This window comes from Schistocerca piceifrons, chromosome X (assembly GCF_021461385.2).
Source record: "Schistocerca piceifrons isolate TAMUIC-IGC-003096 chromosome X, iqSchPice1.1, whole genome shotgun sequence".
Taxonomy (NCBI): Eukaryota; Metazoa; Arthropoda; class Insecta; order Orthoptera; family Acrididae; genus Schistocerca; species Schistocerca piceifrons.
In genome coordinates this window covers 97,714,489-97,734,289 of record NC_060149.1, presented here as the reverse complement: position 1 = coordinate 97,734,289, position 19,801 = coordinate 97,714,489, and the positions used below count along the sequence as shown (strand labels likewise).

The window sequence follows — 19,801 nt, the reverse complement described above, 5'->3', positions numbered from 1 at the left end:
GGCTCGTACCTCAACAAGTATTTGTCCTTCTACATATGATTGTAGAACTTTCTTGCTCTAGTTCATATAAGTACTATCCCTGCAAGGGTATGTGACGTTCTTTTTTAAAATATTGTGACTTGCGACTGTCTTGCATGTTAACGTAATTCCTTTGGACGTACCAGATATTTCAAATGGTTCAAATGGCTCTGAGCACTATGGGACTTAACTTCTGAGGTCATCAGTCTCCTAGAACTTAGAACTACTTAAACCTAAGTAACCTAAGGACATCACACACATTCATGCCCGAGGCAGGATTCGAACCTGTGACGTGGCGGTTGCGCGGTTCCAGACTGTACGCCTAGAACCGCTCGGCCACTTCGGCCGGCTATTACTTTCATTTCTGTTGAACATTTACCGTCCAGTATAAACTAACAGGTGGCGAACCTTCACAAAGGGAGCCTGCTAGAAGTATAGAACAGATGTTGCAATGTGTCTACGTGTTAAGTTGGAAGCAGTCAATAGGAGGATTTTTGTGGTAGACTGAACAGCCGTTAGTGTTCCGCGTACTGGTGTTTCTTTAATTGACATGTACAGCATGTTTTCACTGTCAGTGTCGAAAAGTCATTAATAATTTCATTTCAAAAATCTGAATCTAAGTTGTGGTGTCAGATTGATCTGTAGCATAGTCCGAGGTGTAGGTTAGATAGTAAGATGATAATTTCACTTACGAATATTCTCCGGTTACTTATTAATGACTATCCACACAATGCGGGTAATCCACATCATTCTATCACTACAATGACTAATCTTATTTCAGAATAAATTATTAGTACCATATTACATGAAAACTAAATTCTCTAAATATCAATAAGAGAAACGTCTGTATGCGGTAGAATCAAAGAGTGAAAGACTTTACATCGCGAGTAGTTCCTATGTGCCTGCCACCAGTACCAAAATTCCATACTTATACTAAGTAATTCGTGTCAGTTCCGCACCGAAACCAAATTCCGTGTTTCAGACGAAGTAATTTATAACTGATACAGTACAAAAAGCGCAAAAATGCGATATTTATCAATAACAGAAACTCCAAGACGCGAAAAAACCAGAAGAGTAAGATTGTATATTGGTTAGTATATTGGTATATTGGTTAGTATTTGCTTACATTTTCTACCGTTAAACGAATTACTATTCTCCGTAAATTTTTTTATTTCATTATAGCGCCTATTATGCTAAGGCTGTTGTTACGTTAAAAACTAGTATTTAGTCCTCGCGATGGAAACGAAACCTTATCGTTACGTCATTCGGTATACATATCTGCTGTTCCGTCATGGTAACTTTCCATGATCGTTCGCGACACTTTCACACATGTCAGAACTTAATGACAGGGATCGTATCGGATGATCATAATAACGATTAAGTTTCGCTTATTTACCAAAATTTTGGTCGCTTGACCCAGTTCAAACACTGTGAACACTTCAATGCGCTACCACGAAAGCCCAACGATTAAACGAGGGATGTGCGTGCGAGAGAAAATGTTTGCAACTCTTCGCCAACCTTGGCAACATTTCGGTCGCAGCTTGTTCTCTTATAAACCCCTTGTCTTCACGACTTGGTTGTTGTAATACACTTTAAGTGGGAAAGTGACTGAATCAACAGAAGAATGGCACCTACGAAAAGTGACACTTGGCTGTATTTCGATGAACTGAATAATAATGAAGTGAGGTGCAAAATCTTTCTTCAAAAATTTAGAGTCCTTGGGAAATACTTCAAACGTGAAACAGCATTTAAGAAAATATCCCACCAAACAGCACTATAAAATTACTCACTTAACACTATAAGAAAAGAGTAAATACTGCGTTATACACGAAGTGTTTAAGAAGAAGGGTCACGTATCACTACAGCACGTAGTGTTGGTCAAAGCTAGAAGAGATGTTCCTCTAACTATATGTCCTGAAACCTCTGTCTTTTATGATATGGGCCAGTTCATCCCTTCATCTGTCGGTTACGTAGAAATAGACACTTCAGGCAGTGCTGTATATGGTTACCACGCATCCTGACTCATCCTTCAGCCTTATTCCCACTATTTCAAATACACCTAGCTCCAATGTAACTGCGTTACATGCATTTTTCACCTGCTCCTGTAACATATGCACATTGTTGATGGATTTGGCATAGAGTAATGAGTATCAGTGACTCAATAGCCAGAAATCCAACGGATTCAGATCCGATGAACGCGTAAACCACGTTGCCAGATCTCCTCGACCAATCCATCGCCCACGGAACATTGTGGTGAGGTACTGTGTACTGACGCAAGCAAGACCCGTAGAAATGGGGTGGTGCATGAACCATAGTTGTTGTCTTTCTGCAGGTGTTATGTTCTCCAGTAACGTACGTTGGAAAGATACGAATCTTACACCAATCGTTTGCCTACATAATGGTTATCATATAACTGTATCGGAGTCGCGTTACATTACTTACGCCCGCATCTCGTGGTCGTGCGGTAGCGTTCTCGCTTTCCACGGCCGGGTTCCCGGATTCGATTCCCGGCGGGGTCAGGGATTTTCTCTGCCTCGTGATCGCTGGGTGTTGTGTGCTGTCCTTAGGTTAGTTAGGTTTAAGTAGTTCTAAGTTCTAGGGGACTGATGACCATAGATGTTAAGTCCCATAGTGCTCAGAGCCATTTGAACCATTTTGAACGTTACTTACACCCTGCATGTGTCATCTCTTGCGAATATCGCCTCCGTCACTGAATACTACTTTACTATACGTCACAAGTAAGATGGCCCATATCTCAACAGGGATTGGTTTCTGTACATTTCATAATGGGAATTTTTTATAGTTTTGGTCAGTACTACATCCTGTGGAATATACACCACTTTCCTTTTAAACACCCTGTTTCTGTTACTATAAATGAATGATGACGCGGATAGCAGGAGTCCACAAATCAGAAAACATATTTTTGGTTATTAGTCAGCGGTTAGTCTTACAATCTGTTCTGTAATTTCGTATTTAGATCTCCAAAGTTTTAAAAATTGCAATCTGTAATGAAAATATCGCTTAGCGCTTGCGTTATTCTAGTTCGTTGGTGCGTAAGTGCGTAGCGTTTTTCCATAAGTTCAATGAACACAGCAGATACACATATAGGCTTTAGTTACCTATAATACATTCTCCTTCACCATTTGGAAGTCTGCCAACGCAGAAGTAACTTTTTGAATCCGCGACAGTAGAAATCATGTCATTCTGGGACGTAGAACTCGTCGGGCCATGTTTGGAGAGCAGTTTCATCGGGATAAGTTCCTTTAAGTTTGTTCGATAGAGAGCGAGAAAGGTGAAAATCTTAGGGCACAAGATCTGGTGAATAATGTGGGTGCTAATCTCGTACTTCTCATAGAAACTCTTGTTTAGTATTTAACGTGGAGTGCCATCACTTCCTGCAATCTTCCCGATTATTGTTCTCGGACTGCGCCTGCTAGATGTCTCAGTTGTTGACAGTACATGTCAGCAGTAATGGTTACACATCGGAGAAACAATTTGTAGCATCATATATGTGACCTAATCTTTTGTGGATGCGCACACGTCGTTGTACGGGGAGTTGCTGCTTTGTTTCGGCTCAACCATTCCTTTCTCTTCCTTATCTTATTATAAAGACACCATTTCTCGTCACCAGTGACGATACAGGATAAGAATGGTTGGTGTTATTTACGACCAAGTTTTGACCAGCAAGCGGAGGTGCACATTTGGCCATACGCTGATTTTTGTGACTTTGGCCTAGAGCATGCGGTACCCATACATTCGATTTTTGAACCTCGTCCATTGGATGCAAATGTCGCACGATGATCACAGTTGACCACACTTGCCAGTTCTGGAGTACACCGACGCGGATCATTGTGGATTAATGCGTTTTAACGATCTCCACGATACCTCGAAGGTTTTCCTGAACTTTAAGAGTCACTAATGTCAAAAAGATCCTCCTCGGAAAGAGAAAACCATTTTCTTGTCGTGCTCTGTCCAACGGCATTATACCAATACACGGCACAAGTGTTTCTGGCTACCTCAGCAACTGTCACCGCTGTATTGAACTTAACCAGAAGAATATGTCGGGAATGTTCCGATTTATGCACTTCGCGCTCCATTTTCTAGCTATAGCGTCTACAGCCCCACGCACTATACTGAAATGACAAAATGGCAAGATGTAAACTCAAATAGCAACGGTGAACTACAAATACAAAATGACAATCAATAAATAAACCCATAAGAAAAGCACTACAAACTTATGCACGAACCTAATATTCAAAACCTGTGAAAATCGTGTGCCTCTCAGTTGTAGATACACTACTGGCCATTAAAATTGCTACACCAAGAAGAAATGCAGATGATAAACGGCTATTCATTGGACAAATAGATTATACTAGAACTGACATGTGATTACATTTTCACGCAATTTGGGTGCACAGATCCTGAGAAATCAGTACACAGAACAGCCACCTCTGGCCGTAATAACGGCCTTGATACGCCTGGACATTGAGTCAAACAGAGCTTGGATGGCGTGTACAGGTACAGCTACCCAAGGAGCTTCAACACGATACCACAGTTCATCAAGAGTAGTGACTGGCGTATTGTGACGAGCCAGTTGCTCGGCGACCATTAACCAGACGTTTTGAATTGGTGAGAGATCTGGAGAATGTGATGACCAGGGTAGCAGTCGAACATTTTCTGTATCCAGAAAGGCCCGTACACGACCTGCAACATGCGGTTGTGCAGTATCCTGCTGAATTGTAGGGTTTCGCAGGGATCGAATGAAGGGTAGAGCCACGGGTTGTATCACATCTGAAATGTAAGGTCCACTGTTCAAAGTGCCATCAATGCGAACAAGAGGTGACCGAGACGTGTAGCCAATGGCAACCCATACCATCACGCCCGGTGATACACCAGTATGGCGATGACGAATACACGCTTCCAATGTGCTGCGGCGACGCGGTTCCTTCCGTCCCTTTACGGCTAACCTGCACCTACCTGTGAACATTGTCTCAGCATATCATCAGTAGGGAAGCCGAGCGAAACCTACTGTACTTCGACGTGAACCAGGCTGCAATTAAAGTCACTAATCTACGTTTCGGGAGAAAGTTTTCACACGAAATGAAAGGTTGAAAATTTTGTCCTCAGTTAATATATTCTGAAACTTAGGTGAACAAGTATCACTGCCAAGCCCGTGCTAGTCTTAACACAGTCAGTCACAATCGCTTTCACTCACGTTAGCAAGTTTATGGAGTTGCATTTCCCGAAAACGTAATAGCTACAAAAATACTGATTGCTTTTGATTGATAATTCTCGCCAAATATTAAGTCTGTCGGTACCAAATGCAGTTACAGTTTTTAGCCACCGACCTGCTGAATACGCCACACGGAATATATGTTTTTTCTCGTCACAAAATTCACCTAAAAATTCCGAAATTTCTACACGCCCATCGGAATAATTATGCCGTTACTTTACCACACTTTTGATGTATGAAACACTGCTAGATCGGGCAATTTATCGTTTCCATCGGATCTACTACTATACACGTCCGAACTGTTTCATCGCTAGGCTCCCACTCTCCTCTAGAATACTCTAAGTCTTCTCTACCAGTAGAGAAAGGCGCGCGAAGAATATTGCTTTACCATTGGTCAGTTTACTCAACAGCCAATAGCAAAACAACATTCTCCCGCATCTGTCCGCGCTTTTCATCAAGAACCAATCGCAAAACAGTAAACCTAACGACTGCACTTTTTAAAGAACGTTATTATCTATTATACTGAAGTTTTGTTTATGCATAAAGTTATTTACTATTGTTATTTACACCTGAATTAACTTTCCCTTTACCATAAACTTACTTTACAAATATATTCTACAAAATTCCCTTTTGTCCACATCGATACTTCTTCGAAATGTTCCCACACTAAATGCCACTACATAACTCGTTCAACAATTATCTTCATATTAACCTTAAACCACACTCACGCACCATTCATAGTGCTAAAACACATTTATAACATTTTACTTACACAAAAATACATAATAACACTTTATAAAAATATTAGAACAGTTTATGAAAAACATACTATTACTTTAGTGCACTCTAGTGGGCACAATCGAAACTAAATCACAGTCCCCTATCCAATACTGTCAATACTGTCCTCTATTGGCTGATATATAAACTACGTGCGCATCCAGTCTCGCGTCACCATCTGTCACTATCCAGCTCTGAGACACATCTCCCACTTAACCGCCTCCAAGGCAGGATCGGTATACGGCGCTACGCCTCAGTGCGTTCACCGCGATGTCGCCAAACACGGAGGCGACCATCATGATGCTGTAAACAGAACCTGGATTCATCCGAAAAAATGACGTTTTGCTATTCGTGCACCCAGGTTCGTCGTTGAGTACACCATCGCAGGCGCTCGTATCTGTGATGCAGTGTCAAGGGTAACCGCAGGCGTCGTCTCCGAGCTGATAGTCCATGATGCTGCAAACGTCGTCGAACTGTTCGTGCAGATGGTTGTCGTCTTGCAAACGTCCCCATCTGTTGACTCAGGGATCGAGACGTGGCTGCACGATCCGTTACAGCCATGGGGATAAGATGCCTGTCATCTCGACTGCTAGTGATACGAGGCCGTTGGGATCCAGCACGGCGTTCCGTATTACCCTGCTGAACCCACCGATTCCATATACTGCTAACAGTAATTGGATCTCGACCAACGCGAGCAGCAATGTCGCGATACGATAAACCGCAATCGCGATAGGCTACAATCCGACCTTTATCAAAGTCGGAAACGTGATGGTACGCATTTCTCCGAGGCATCACAACAACGTTTCACCAGGCAACGTCGGTCAACTGCTGTTTGTGTATGAGAAATCGGTTGGAAACTTCATGTCAGCACGTTGTAGGTGTCGGCACCGGCGCGAACCTTGTGTGAATGCTCTGAAAAGCTAATCATTTGCATATAACAGCATCTTCTTCCTGTCGGTTAAATTTTGCGTCTGTAGCACGTCATCTTCGTGGTGTAGCAATTTTAATGGCTGGTAGTGTAGATTTTAGAAACGAAGACACTGGTGTCGGTTAAGAGTTTTTTTTTTTACAGAGATAAGTGTCAATAGCGCAAGTTACGGATACTTATCTTTGCTTCTTTTATGAACATGATAACTTTTTAACGATACTACTCAAGAGTGAAGTATCGAGACTTTTCCTCGGATACCGTCTCCCAACTGTGTTTCGCTTGTCAGAAATTAAAAAGTTTTCCAGCCAAAGACGCGCGAGAAATTATATTTTTAGTTGACATGCTTTAGCGATGTATTTCAAGGTGACTATGTGTTGGTGTTTGGTCGCAGGGCAACCAGGAGACGGTGTTCCACAGCGTGCCGCGCGGGGAGAGCCAGAGCGAGCTGCAGCAGGCCCAGGCGCGGCTCGAGGCGGCCAGCGAGGCGGAGCGCTCGGCGCAGGCCGGCGGCGGCGGCGACGACGACCAGGAGCAGGAGCAGCCGCCGCCCGCCTCCGCGCTGACGCGCCGTCGAGCGCTCGTGCCGCCCAAGCTCATCACCGACTCCGTCGACGACCGCCGCCTGTCCGCGTGAGTAGCCTTAATCGTATACAGTGAAGTGACGAAACTCCAGGGATACCTCGTGTGGAGCTTCCTTTTGCTCGGAGTAGTGCAATAACTTGACGTGGCATAAACTCAACCAGTCGTCGGAAGTCCCATGCAGAAATCTTGAGCATGCTGCCTGTGTAACCATCCATAATCACAAAAGTGTTGCCGGTGTAGGATTTTGTGCACGAACTGACCTTTCGAATATGCCCCATAAATGTTAGATGGAATTCATCTGGATGGCCCAAATCATTAGCTCGAACTCTCCAGAATGTTTTTCAGACCAGTCGCAACAACTGTGGCCCCGTGACATGGAGCATTGTCGTCCTTAAGAATTCCATTATTGCATGAATGGCTGCAAATGGTCTCAAAGTAACCCAACATATCCGGGACCCTGTCCATTCCACGTGAATACAACCCATAAACATTTTATTTTTATCTGTTATTGCTTTTGCCGGCCGGTGTGGCTGTGCGGTTAAAGGCGCTTCAGTCTGGAACCGCGTGACCGCTACGGTTGCAGGTTCGAATCCTGCCTCGGGCATGGATGTGTGTGATGTCCTTAGGTTAGTTAGGTTTAATTAGTCCTAAGTTCTAGGCGACTGCTGACCTCAGAAGTTAAGTCGCATACTGCTCAGAACCATTTGAACCATTTTTGTTATTTCTTTTATGTTGTAATTTCGTGTACTGTCACGTTCCATGAGCTTGGAGATTTGCTCCTCAATTTGGTCCTACGAAACTTGACGTGTAAATAAAATAAATAACCACTATGGAGACATCACCAGCTTGCACAGTGCCTTGTTGACAACTTGAATCCATGGCTTCGTGGGGTCTGCACCACACTCGAACCGTGGCATCAGCACTTACCAACTGCAATCGGGACGCATTTCAGGAGCCACGGCCGGCCGGAGTGACCGCGCGGTTCTAGGCGCTTCAGTCTGGAACCACGCGACCGCTACGGTCGCAGGTTCGAATCCTGCCTCGGGCATGGATGTGTGTGATGTCCGTAGGTTAGTTAGGTTTAAGTAGTTCTAAGTTCTAGGGGACTGATGACCACAGAACTTAAGTCCCATAGTGCTCAGAGCCATTTGATTTGAGGAGGCCACGGTTTTCAAGTCGTTTGAGGTCCAGTCAGTACGGTCATGAACTCAGGAGAGGCGCTGAGGGCGAAGTGCTGTTACCAAAGGCATGCGCATCGGTCGTCTGCTGCCGTATCCGATTAACGCCAGATTTTGCCACATTGTCTAACGGATACGTTCGTCGTACGTCCCACATTGATTTCCGCGGTTATTTGAAGCGGTGTTGCTTTTCTGTTAGCGCTGAGAACTCTACACAAACGCCGCTGCTCTCGGTCGTTAAGTGAGGATCGTCAGCCACTGCGTTCTCCGTCGTGAGAGTAATGCCTGAAATTTGGTATTTTGGGCATACACTTGAGACTATAGATCTCAGAAAATTGAAGCCCCTAACGATTTCCAAAACGGAATGTCCCATGTGACCCTGCGACAAGCTCCAACTACCATTCCGCATTCAGTGTATGTTAATCCTCGTCGTGCGGTCATAATCAAGTCTGAAACCTTTCCACACAAATCATCTGAGTACCAATAGCAGGTCCGTCAATGCACTGCCCTTTCCTACCTTGTGTACGCAATACCAGTGGCATCTATGTCCTTACATATCACTATTTCTTGACTCTTGACACTTTAGTGGGCACCGTCATGAGACAAATCAGCGTCGTGTGTGCCTGTTTGCTACACATAGGTCGAATAATAGACGAAGATAAATTTTATCATGCGGATTTTCAGAAATTGCTGCTATCACCCGCCTCTCACGCTGATACAATTTATATTTTCACATTAGTGGTTTCAAGTCTTCATCAGATGGTACTGGTCTAACAAGAATTTCACACTGCACTCGATTTTCGTTATCTTTTTTATATTTATGGTACGTGAGATTCATATCTCAAATGTCAATCGTTCGAAGCCAGCAGTCAAAAATTATTGAAAAAAAAAATCTTTGAAATTTTCCGAGCCTTTTGTTAACTTACCGCAAGGTCGATTTTTCAATAGACAGCTTGGCGCTTCGGTAAGATCCGGAACTGCCGTGTTGGGTACCTGGGTTCGATTCCCAGCAGATGATAATTTTTAAACAAAGGTTCATGTTCTGTGAGCACTTCCGTAAAGCGTAAAATGCACAAAAATGGGGAAAAAATCAGTAGCCCTCGAGACTCGTAATAGTTGGATTGTTGGTTCGGGTCTCTTTAGGGCTATAAAATTTCTCCTTCAATTCGAATACCAACTTCATTTAAACAAAAATTCATTAACCCGTACCTACTCTCTTTTATGAAAAATGGGCGTCCTCTTATTTCTAATTACATGTGGCACACTAAAAAGTCCAGTTTTCATGCCAAACATAAATTCCTAATTACCAATCTTTATGAAAGATTGTTAATAACGTCTGTTTAAATTTTAAAAAATTACCAGTTAATTTTTTTCATCTTTAAGTAGTTTACATTTCATAGAAATGATCGTAAAAGACGCATGTTTATTATCTTATTCATGACTGTCATTTTCAGCAACTGTAGCATATATTTTTCCGAATAAAATTGAGTCATCAGTTGCAAATATGTTTTTATTTCAGTTTCCGGTATCGAAAAAATAAGCTGTCATCTTCAGAAGCCTACAGACTGACGGATATTATAAATCTTTAACAGTCAAAAACGGATATGAAGCAAACCTGCTACAATACATTAGAATAATAAAACCAACAAGAATATAAATTCCTCTATACCCAATAAAGATAGCCTTGCTGTAAACAAATACACTACAGCCGCATTTCTAGGTGACATTTCATAGCGTACAGCTACTTTATTTAAAAATAATATTACACCACTGTGTCCTTTACCACCAACAACGCCAACGAGTTGCTCTTCATACATCATGAGGAACCTCCAACTGACAAATTTCTCAAATCTGGAGTACATTAAATACAATGTAACACATATCCGAGTTTTTATATAGGACAGACAGTGAGATCATTTACGATGATGCTTTCGTGCGCACTTTTTCAACAAAGACAGCGAGAATCTATTTAAGTCAACTTCAGCTTAACATTTAAAAATACATAAACACACCTTTCCTCCCCTATCCTTGTTTGACATGAAAATATTGTATATAGTTGACAAGGGCTACAAAATGAAACTTTTCGAAGAACTTCAGATACATAAAGATTCCCACCGAAATTCAAAAGATTCGCTGAATGATCAACTTGCGGTAAGAAACAGACACTATTCTGACTGCATATCACCTCTTATAAAATGTGAAAATTAGCCCATCATTTTATATATATTTGAACTATGGGCGATGCTTTTTTCATATGTGTTGTATATAACATCTTTATATACCTTAGTTACTCTTTTATATGCTCCTTGCTGTGAGCACAATAGCGTGACATATACACAGATATGATACGGTTACTGTAAACTGTCAATCTGCGTTCACAATAATCGTGTACAATATGTACACTTCTGGATATACCATGGCCTTATGTTTCTATGCAAAATAGACTGACATTTAGGAGTAAACCAGTACTATGTAAGTTTCTGTAATATACTTCTTATACTTCATATGCATGTATACTCAAGTCCTAAAGATTTATAATATTCCTAATTTTGTAGACTTCTGAAGATAACAAATTAATTTGTCGTAACAGAAAAAGCGTAATAAAAATACGTTTATAACTGACGACTGAATTTTATTCTCAAAAAGAGGCATATTTGTTTAAAAGTTTACATCGTGTGGAAATCAAACCCAGCCGCCTGCATGGTAAGCGAGAGTTCTACCACATAGCCACGCTGTCTATCGAAAGATCAGATATACTTTAATGTAGGCCTATTAAAGACACTCAGAAAACTACAAAGTCGATTTTCTCGTAAATTTTTCAGAGTTGCATCGAGCAGCTGTAGGTAATTCATACTTTTGTTCTGAACTTCACGTGCCATAAATATAAAAAAATTACCAAAATCCGACTGCCCTGTCTTCTCCTTGTAAGTCATCTTAGGTAGCGATGTGTAGAATTATTTGAACTCATGGGATTACTCCCGGTTCACAACTTTGGAGAACACAGTTTACGATCACCCATTACGTTAATTACACAACACTACAGACACATTGCCGCCGTAGAAACCAGCCACACGTCCTTAAACCTCTGATTTGTTTATATGCTTTTCTCAATTCGGTTCATAATTGAATTTTACTCGGATACGCCTTTCTTGAAGCTAAAATACGAATATGACAGCAAACTGTGTGTACTGAGACGTACTCTACTCTCCTCTGTATAGTTTTCTCAAAAACTTTCGTAAACACTGATAGGAAAGGAATTTGTCTATTTTATGTATTTCCTCCATTTTCTGACATGGTTTCTTTGACGACTGTTTCATCAAACCATTCGAAAGAACTGCTGCATTAAAAGAAGTGTGTAATAAATAAAACTTTTATCCAGTATGAATGTGAAACACTACAACTGGGAGGAATAAAAGTTTTCAGGAATGACTGCAGGCGGTCGCCATCCGTGAGGGTAAGATTTCAAGTTGCGTAACGATTCATCATCAGGCTCTACAGTCCTTGGTGATAGTTCATAGCCCTGTGGGTACTCTCCTGTAGCGTTATCTGATTCCTGCGATGTACAATTAACGCAACGCAATTGGAAAACATTAACAATTTCTCGGATTTATGAAACACGAATAATCGTATAGAATCAAATAACTCTACACAACCACTCCCACAGTTCTATGAACGATCACTAAGAACTATATCATATGATGATGAGTAGCTAGGCGACATGACACAGGAAGTGGAAGTATATAAATTCTACCATCATGATTGGCGACTGCCTGGAGTCATTCCTGAAAATATTTATTCATCACAGTCGCTGTGATCAACATCCATAATGGATAAGAGTTTCATATATTACGAGTATACTTGCCGCGCGGGGTAGCCGCGCGGTCAAGGGCGTCTTGTCACGGTCCGCGCGGCTCCCTCCCACGGAGGTTCGAATCCTCTCTCGGGTATGGGTGTGTGTGTTGTCCTTAGCGTAAGTTAGTTAGATTAAGTAGTGCGTAAGCTTAGGGGCCAATGACCTCAGCAGTTTGGTCCCATAAGACCTTACCACAAATTTCCAATTTTCCATTATACACTTCCTTTAGATGCAAGTCATTTCGATTGGTTTAAGACACTGAAGAGCCGAAGAATCTGATACACCTGCCTAATATCGTGTAGGGCTCCAGCAAGCACGCAGAAGTGCCGCAGCATGCCGTGGCATAGACTCGACTAATGTCTGAAGTAGTATTGGAGGGAACTGACACCGTGAATCATGCAGGACTGTCCATAGATCCTTAAGAGTACGAGGAGGTGAAGATCTCAACTGAACAGCACGTCCCTAAGCACCCCAGATATGATCAATAAGGCTCATGTCTGGTAAGTATTTAAACTCAGAAGAGTGTTGCTGAAGCCATTATGTACCAGCTCTTGACGTGTGGGTTGTCGCGTTGTCCTGCTGGAATTGCCCAGTTTCGTCGGAGTGCTCAATGGACATGAATGGATGCAGGTGATCAGACAGAATGCTTGTGTGCGTGTCACCTGTCAGAGTAGTATCTAGACGTGTCAGGGGTCCCATATCACTCCAACTGCACACGCTCCACACCATTACAGAGCCTCCACCAGCTTGAACAGTCCCCTGCTGACATGCAGGGTCCAAGGATTCATGAGGTTGTCTTCATACCTGTACACGTCTATCCGCTCGATACAATTTGAAACGAGACTCGTCCGACCACGCAACATGTTTCCAGTCATCAACAATCCAATGTCGGTGTTGTCTGGCCCAGGCGAGATGTAAAGCTTTGTGTCTTGCAGTCATCAAGGATACACAAGAGGGCCTTCGGCTCCGAAAGCCCATTTCAATGACGTTTCGTTGAATGGTTCACACGCTGACACTTGCTGTTGGCCCAGCCTTGAAATCTACAGGAATTTGGTGGAAGGGTTGCACTAATGTCACGTTAAACGATTCTCGTCAATCGTCGTTGGTCTCGTTGTTGCGGGATCTTTTTTCGGCCGCAGCGATGTCGAAGATTTGATGTTTTACCGGATTCCTGACATACACTGTACACTCGTGAAATGGTCGTACGGGAGATCCCCACTTCATCGCTATCTCGGAGATGCTGCGTCCTATCGCTCGTGCGCCGACTATAACACATATTCAAACTCACTTAAATCATGATAACCTGCCATTGCAGCAGCAGTAACCGATGTAACAACTGCGACAGACACTTGTTGTCTTATATAGGCATTGCCGACCGCAGCGCCGTATTCTGCCTGTTTACATATCTCGGTATTTGAATATGCATGTCCATACCAGTTTCTCTGGCGCTTCAGTGTAAAACACTAGTTAAAAAAACCTGTCATAAAAGTGAGAAATACATAAAGTAGACAATTACTGGCCAATTTCTTTGCTACCAATGCTTTTGATAGTTTTTGAGTTATCCATGTACAGTACATTACAGTACACATAATATCCTGTCACTCCCGCTTTCTGGCTTTAGAAAAACATTAAACAAAGAAAAGGCAACTTATTGTTCTGTTTGTAGGCACTATTAAGGGCTGAACGAGGCTGGGGACTAGGTATTTCCTTCCAGTTAAAAAAAAACGTTTCATTGTGACAATCACAAACTTGGAGCAGTATTGGATGAAGAAAACAGCTCATCAATGGTTCACTTCGTTTTTGGAAAGTAGCGGTGGTCCTCTAGTAAAAATAAATAGGGAATAAAGTGGAATCTGACTTGTGTCATGAAAAGTGGTATGTGCCACTGGGTTCTGTTCAGAGGCAATTGCCTTTTTTGACATACACTATCTGATAGATACTATCCGGATACGCCTTTCTGATGCGGAACTGGTCATTAGATGTCTCTAGACGCGGGTCTGCCAGTATAAAAGGAGGTGGGTGTATTGTATTGTTAGTAAAGAATCAGTAAAATCAGAATGGGTCGGTCAGGAAAGCTCAGTGACTCCGAACGTGGACCAATCATTGGTTGTCATATGAGTAACAAATCCATCGGGCACGTTGCAGTGCTTCTAAAGCAGCGAGGGTCCACTGTTGGTGACATGATTGTGACGTGTAAAAGCAAAGGCACATCCACAGCTAAATTGAGACCAGGCATACTGTGTGTGCTGATGGACAAGGACGGTCGAGCATTGTGGAGGGTGGTTGTAAAAAGTCGCATGAAATCAGCGGAAGCAATCATTAGTGAGTTCCTAAGTGCTAACAGCAGTCCAACTAGCACAATGGCTGTGTGCAGGGAGTTAAAAAGAATGGGTGGAATGACCGAGCAGCTCCTCATTAGCCACACATGCTGTAGTCAATGCTAAGCGATGCTTGAGGTGTCCTACAAAGCGACGCCAGGGGACAATGGATGACTGGGATCGAGTGATTTGGAGTGATGATTCACGCTATATGCTATGGCAGTCTGATAGGACGGTTTGGGTTTGGCGAATGCCAGAAAATCTTCACTTGCCATCGTGTGTAATGTCTGCAGTGAAATACGGAGAAGGCAGTGTTACGCTATGGGGGTGTTTTTGGTGGTTAGACCCATTTTTGGGCTTAAGAAAACGCTTAGAGCCATATGAACCACTTTTTGTATGTAAAAAACAAGAGTTCAGTTTTTACTTGTATTCGATAGGGGCGTTCGATAAATAATGCAGCACATTTTTTTTTTTCTGAAGACAGGTCGGTTTTATTCAAGATTCCAGTACACCATATTTTCCACTCTTTTCTCTACAAAACCCTATTTTTCAACAGAGTCTCCGCTAAATATGACGGCCGTGCACCACCTTACTAGGAGGGCCTATATGTCCGCATGGTACCACTCTACTGGTCGACGCTGGAGAAAATTGCTGCATCAGTAACGTCCCCATCATCCAAGCACTGCTTTCCGAGGGATGTATCCTTCATTGAGCCAAACAGATAGAAGTAGGAAGGTACGAGATCCGGGCTGTAGTGTGGACAAGAAAGAACATGCTTTTCAGTAACCCAACTGGTGGACGATTGTGGCAGCATTACCATTAGAGACGTGCAGTTGTGCACCGAGGTGTTTGATTGTGATCCGTCGACGACCTCGAATCCTGTGTGCGGCCGGCCGGCACGAGGGAGATCGGACAGGTTTGCGCGATCTTGATGCGATCACGACAGACGCCAAGCCCAAACACTCACCCTGCTGTTGCTCACTGCCAGGTCACCGTAGACATTCTGCAAGCGCCTATGAATATCTGTGATGCTCTTGTTTTCCGTCAAAAGCACACCAGTGACAGCTCTTTGCTTGGAACGCGCCTCATTTTGAATGCTACACGTAGCGCCGCCACCTATCGGAACGTCATGAAACAATAGGTGCTGAAGCGGGAATATTCCACGATGTCCCATAACAAACTCCACATTTTTTCATCCTAAACTTAATGAACTCGCCTCTACAACTCCCTCCATCGCCAGGTTCACTACTACCGGATGCTGTAGCAGAGGCCCACCTGAACTTTATACTGGTAAGTGTTTTCCATAGACATCTATCTCACCTCTTGCTCAGCAGTATTTGATTTTGTACTTTATCTGTCCTCTCAATTTTTAACATTCTTCCATAGCGACACGTTTCAAATGATACCGGTTTCTTCCTCATTTTCTCTTGATTTTCGTCCATGCATTTTCCATTCTCGTATGCTGTGGTCCGGACGTACACTTTCAGGAACTTTCTCCTCAGTTCCTTATCAATATCTGACATCTAAAGAGCTGAAGAAAGCTCTCTTCGCATGTAGCAACTTACAGTGAAACTACTGCTTCCCTTACTTCGATCGTCTTCGTAATCTTGCCTTTTTCTACACACGATCACTTCGGTATCATTCGCGATAATAATGAAGTGGCTGTCCTTCTTGGTACACATCGCCTTTCTTCTGTTTACCTTTAAGAGATATTTTGTGCTGACTATATTGTCCACTCCTTTCTAGAGGTATGTCGTCTGTGAACTTAGCGCTGAACGTATGTTCTTATTAAGCTTCTGTTCCAATATCCAAATTTTCTTCCATTTCTTATTGCTTCTATACCGTTCAAGTTGAAGAACGATAACAGGAGTAGAGACGAAGTTGATACGTAAAGTGTACAGAAACCAGATGGCTGTTATGAGTCGAATGGCTTGGAAGGGAAGCAGTGGTTGAGAAAGAAGTTAGACAGGTTTGTAGCCTCTCCTCGATGTTATTAAATCTGCACATTGAGGAAGTAGTAAAGGAAACAAAAAAATGGAGAACAAATTTAAGTTTAGGGAGGAGAAATAAAACCTATGAAGTTGCCCGATGACATTTTAATTCTGTTAAAGACAGCAAAGGACTTGGAAGGCATCAGGTGAATGCATTGGATAATGTCTTGACAGGAGGATATAAGATGTATATCAACAAAAGCAAAACAAGGGTAAAGGAAGGTAGTGGAGTTAAATGACGTGATGTTGAAGGAATTAGATAAGGAAATGAGGCACTAAACCACATAAAAATTTGGAGAAGAAATTTAAATTCAGGGAGAAGGAAAAATAACCTCGAGGGATGCCAATGACGTAATTCTGTGGATGAATTTTGGTATTTGGGCAATAAAATAACTTGATGGCCAAAATATGGAGGATATACAAGTTAGATTGGCAATGGCAACAAAAACCTTTCTGATAAAGAGAAACTTGGTATCGAGCTTAATTTTAAGTTTTAGGAAGTCTTTTCTGAAAGAATTTGTCTGGAGTGTAGCCTTCTACAGAACTGAAACGTGGAGGATAAGCATTTCGGATAAGAGGGCAATAGAAGCTTGTGAAATATGGTGCTACATAAAAATGCAGAAGATTAGATGGGTAGATAAAGTAACTAATGAAGTACTGAATAGAATTAGGGAGAAAAGAAATTTGTAGTATAACTTCACTAAAAGAAGCGATCAATTGATAGTTCACATTTTAAGACATGAAGGAATCAACCGTTTAGTACTGAAGAGTGTAAGGAAGTGTGTGAGAGGGTGGGGTGGGGGGTGGGGGAGGTAGAGAGAGAGAGAGAGAGAGAGAGAGAGAGAGAGAGAGAGAGAGAGATTGTGTGTGTGTGTAAAAACTGTAGAGGGAGATCAAGGGACAAATACAGTAAGCAGGTTTAGATAGCTGCAGGTTGGGAGTAGTTACTCGGAGGTGAAGACGCATGCAAAGGATAGGGTAGCGTGGAGAACGTCATCAGATCAGTTTTCGGACTTAAGACCATAACAACAACACTCCTTCCGTTCACTCTTCTTAACAGGAATTTGTCTTTCTTGACCTTCCACTGTTATTACTTCACCTCGGGTTTTGTAGGTGGTGTAGAATATCAGAATTTCTCTGTACTTAAGTCTCAGCTTTCTAAGCATTGTGAATATGTTATTCAATATTTTTGAAAGCTCTTTCTGTGTCCGCAAATGCTAGGACCTTTCCCTGATTTTTCTTGAGTCTGCCTGCCATTGCCAGACGCAGTGTCGGAAATGCTTCTCTGGTCTCTTTTCTTCTAACTGAAATCATTATCATGTTCCTCCAGTAAACCTGATCTACGAAAACAATATCATTTATCCTGTGTTCCTATGTAAAAAAATGGCAGTGTAACAATTTCACAAAACTGAGAAATCGAAGGGAGCTTTGAATACTTCTGCGCCTCTGCTTAATTAAGGATGAATGAGCGACAAGATCGCATCAGTACCGCGCATCGAATTAGTGTACCCCATGAGTCGAAAAAATTTAGAGAATAGATTAATAAAAAATAGACAAAAGTTAAAGTGGTGTTTTAATGTTTCAGGTGTTCTACGTAGTGTCTCCCCACTGGAATACAACGCACAGAACGTTCATATAGTCATGTGAAACTATCAGAAGGTCCTTCTGTGGGATGTTGTGCAAGTCGCTGTCACATTGCCTTGAATATCGGTTATGTCGCAAAAACGTTGACGCTTCATGTGAATTTGTGCACTTGGTCGTTCTGTGACAGGTTCGTATAGATACCACCATGTGTCGTCACTCATGATGATTTTTACTAGAAGACAAATGTCCGCATTTTGCATTTCAATCAAGTCGCGGCAGGAGTTGGTTTGTTTGGGAGTCTACGTATGTGGGAAAAACTTGGCACTTCCCTTCTTCGAAATATTATGGAGAATGTCATGAACACTTGATTTAGAGATATTGCTCCACTGCGATTAGTGACAACGACACTGACACACTGCTACCACACGCCCACTACATCAGTCTCGGAACTTTTTGCATGGACAGTGTATGTCGTCGTTATCGTGCATAGGCCCTTCGACAGTTACAGTGTACCTTATAAAATGTCCGAACTTTTATAATGTTGTATCTAGGTGGTCTGTAGTGAAAAATCCAAGTTTTTGACCTCATGAACCTTGTGCTAACATGGTGTAAGCCGAAAAGCCGCGAAATGGCCATTTTTATAGAGTTGGCGATGGTCGGTTGCAATTTTGCACCTCATACTCATCACGACACACAGCTTCACATGAACAGAACAGTACTTAAATAAAAAAAACCTTCAAAAGGGGAAGGTTTTAGTAGTATCATTAAAAGGATAATAGTAGTTGTGTTTAATGGTCAACGCTGAACATCAATAGCCGCTCCACCCTCCTCCTCTACCCGCAATGGGATGCTCAGTTCTCCTAAGGCTGCATAAAAGTTTCAAAAATCGTATACTTTTCGTGGTAGGTGCTTTTAAATGTGAAGGTTAAACAATTACAAGAACATCTCCCCGATCCTCATACAATATCATTTCTTACCAACGAAATGTATTCAGAAAATTGTGATCACTACGAATAAAATAACATGTCATAGAACACAGAAACGCACAAAAAGTTTGTCTGTTTACCTCTTTCGTAAATACTGCTAGTCAAAGGGAGCAGTAGCTTCCACCTCTGCGACCATGTCGTCGGTTAGAGTTTCTCTTTTTCATAATTCCTCTCAGTACCCTCCTTGTTGAGGCCCTGTATAGGTTAATTCTCGCATGCATAGCATCAACAATGTTTGCCAACGGCAGGGGACCAGGGTCTTGTTTCGAAGCCGCGGTCCCCCGTTTCGTACAGTTGCAAGAAATAACTGTCACTGAGGAATCTGGAGCAGCATTTTCGTTGTTGTTATGGAT

The 19,801-nt window shown here is 42.3% G+C and overlaps 1 protein-coding gene across 1 annotated transcript in view; it reads left to right on the top strand.

The window, feature by feature from the left end:
- Positions 1 to 7,478: 7,478 nt before the first annotated feature.
- Positions 7,479 to 19,801, top strand: part of LOC124722196 (pleckstrin homology domain-containing family G member 7-like) — a 543,685-nt gene continuing 531,362 nt past the window's right edge. The window contains exon 1 of the mRNA XM_047247394.1: positions 7,479 to 7,586. The gene's annotated coding sequence lies outside the window, so the exon portion shown is untranslated. The remainder of the gene's footprint in view (positions 7,587 to 19,801) is intronic.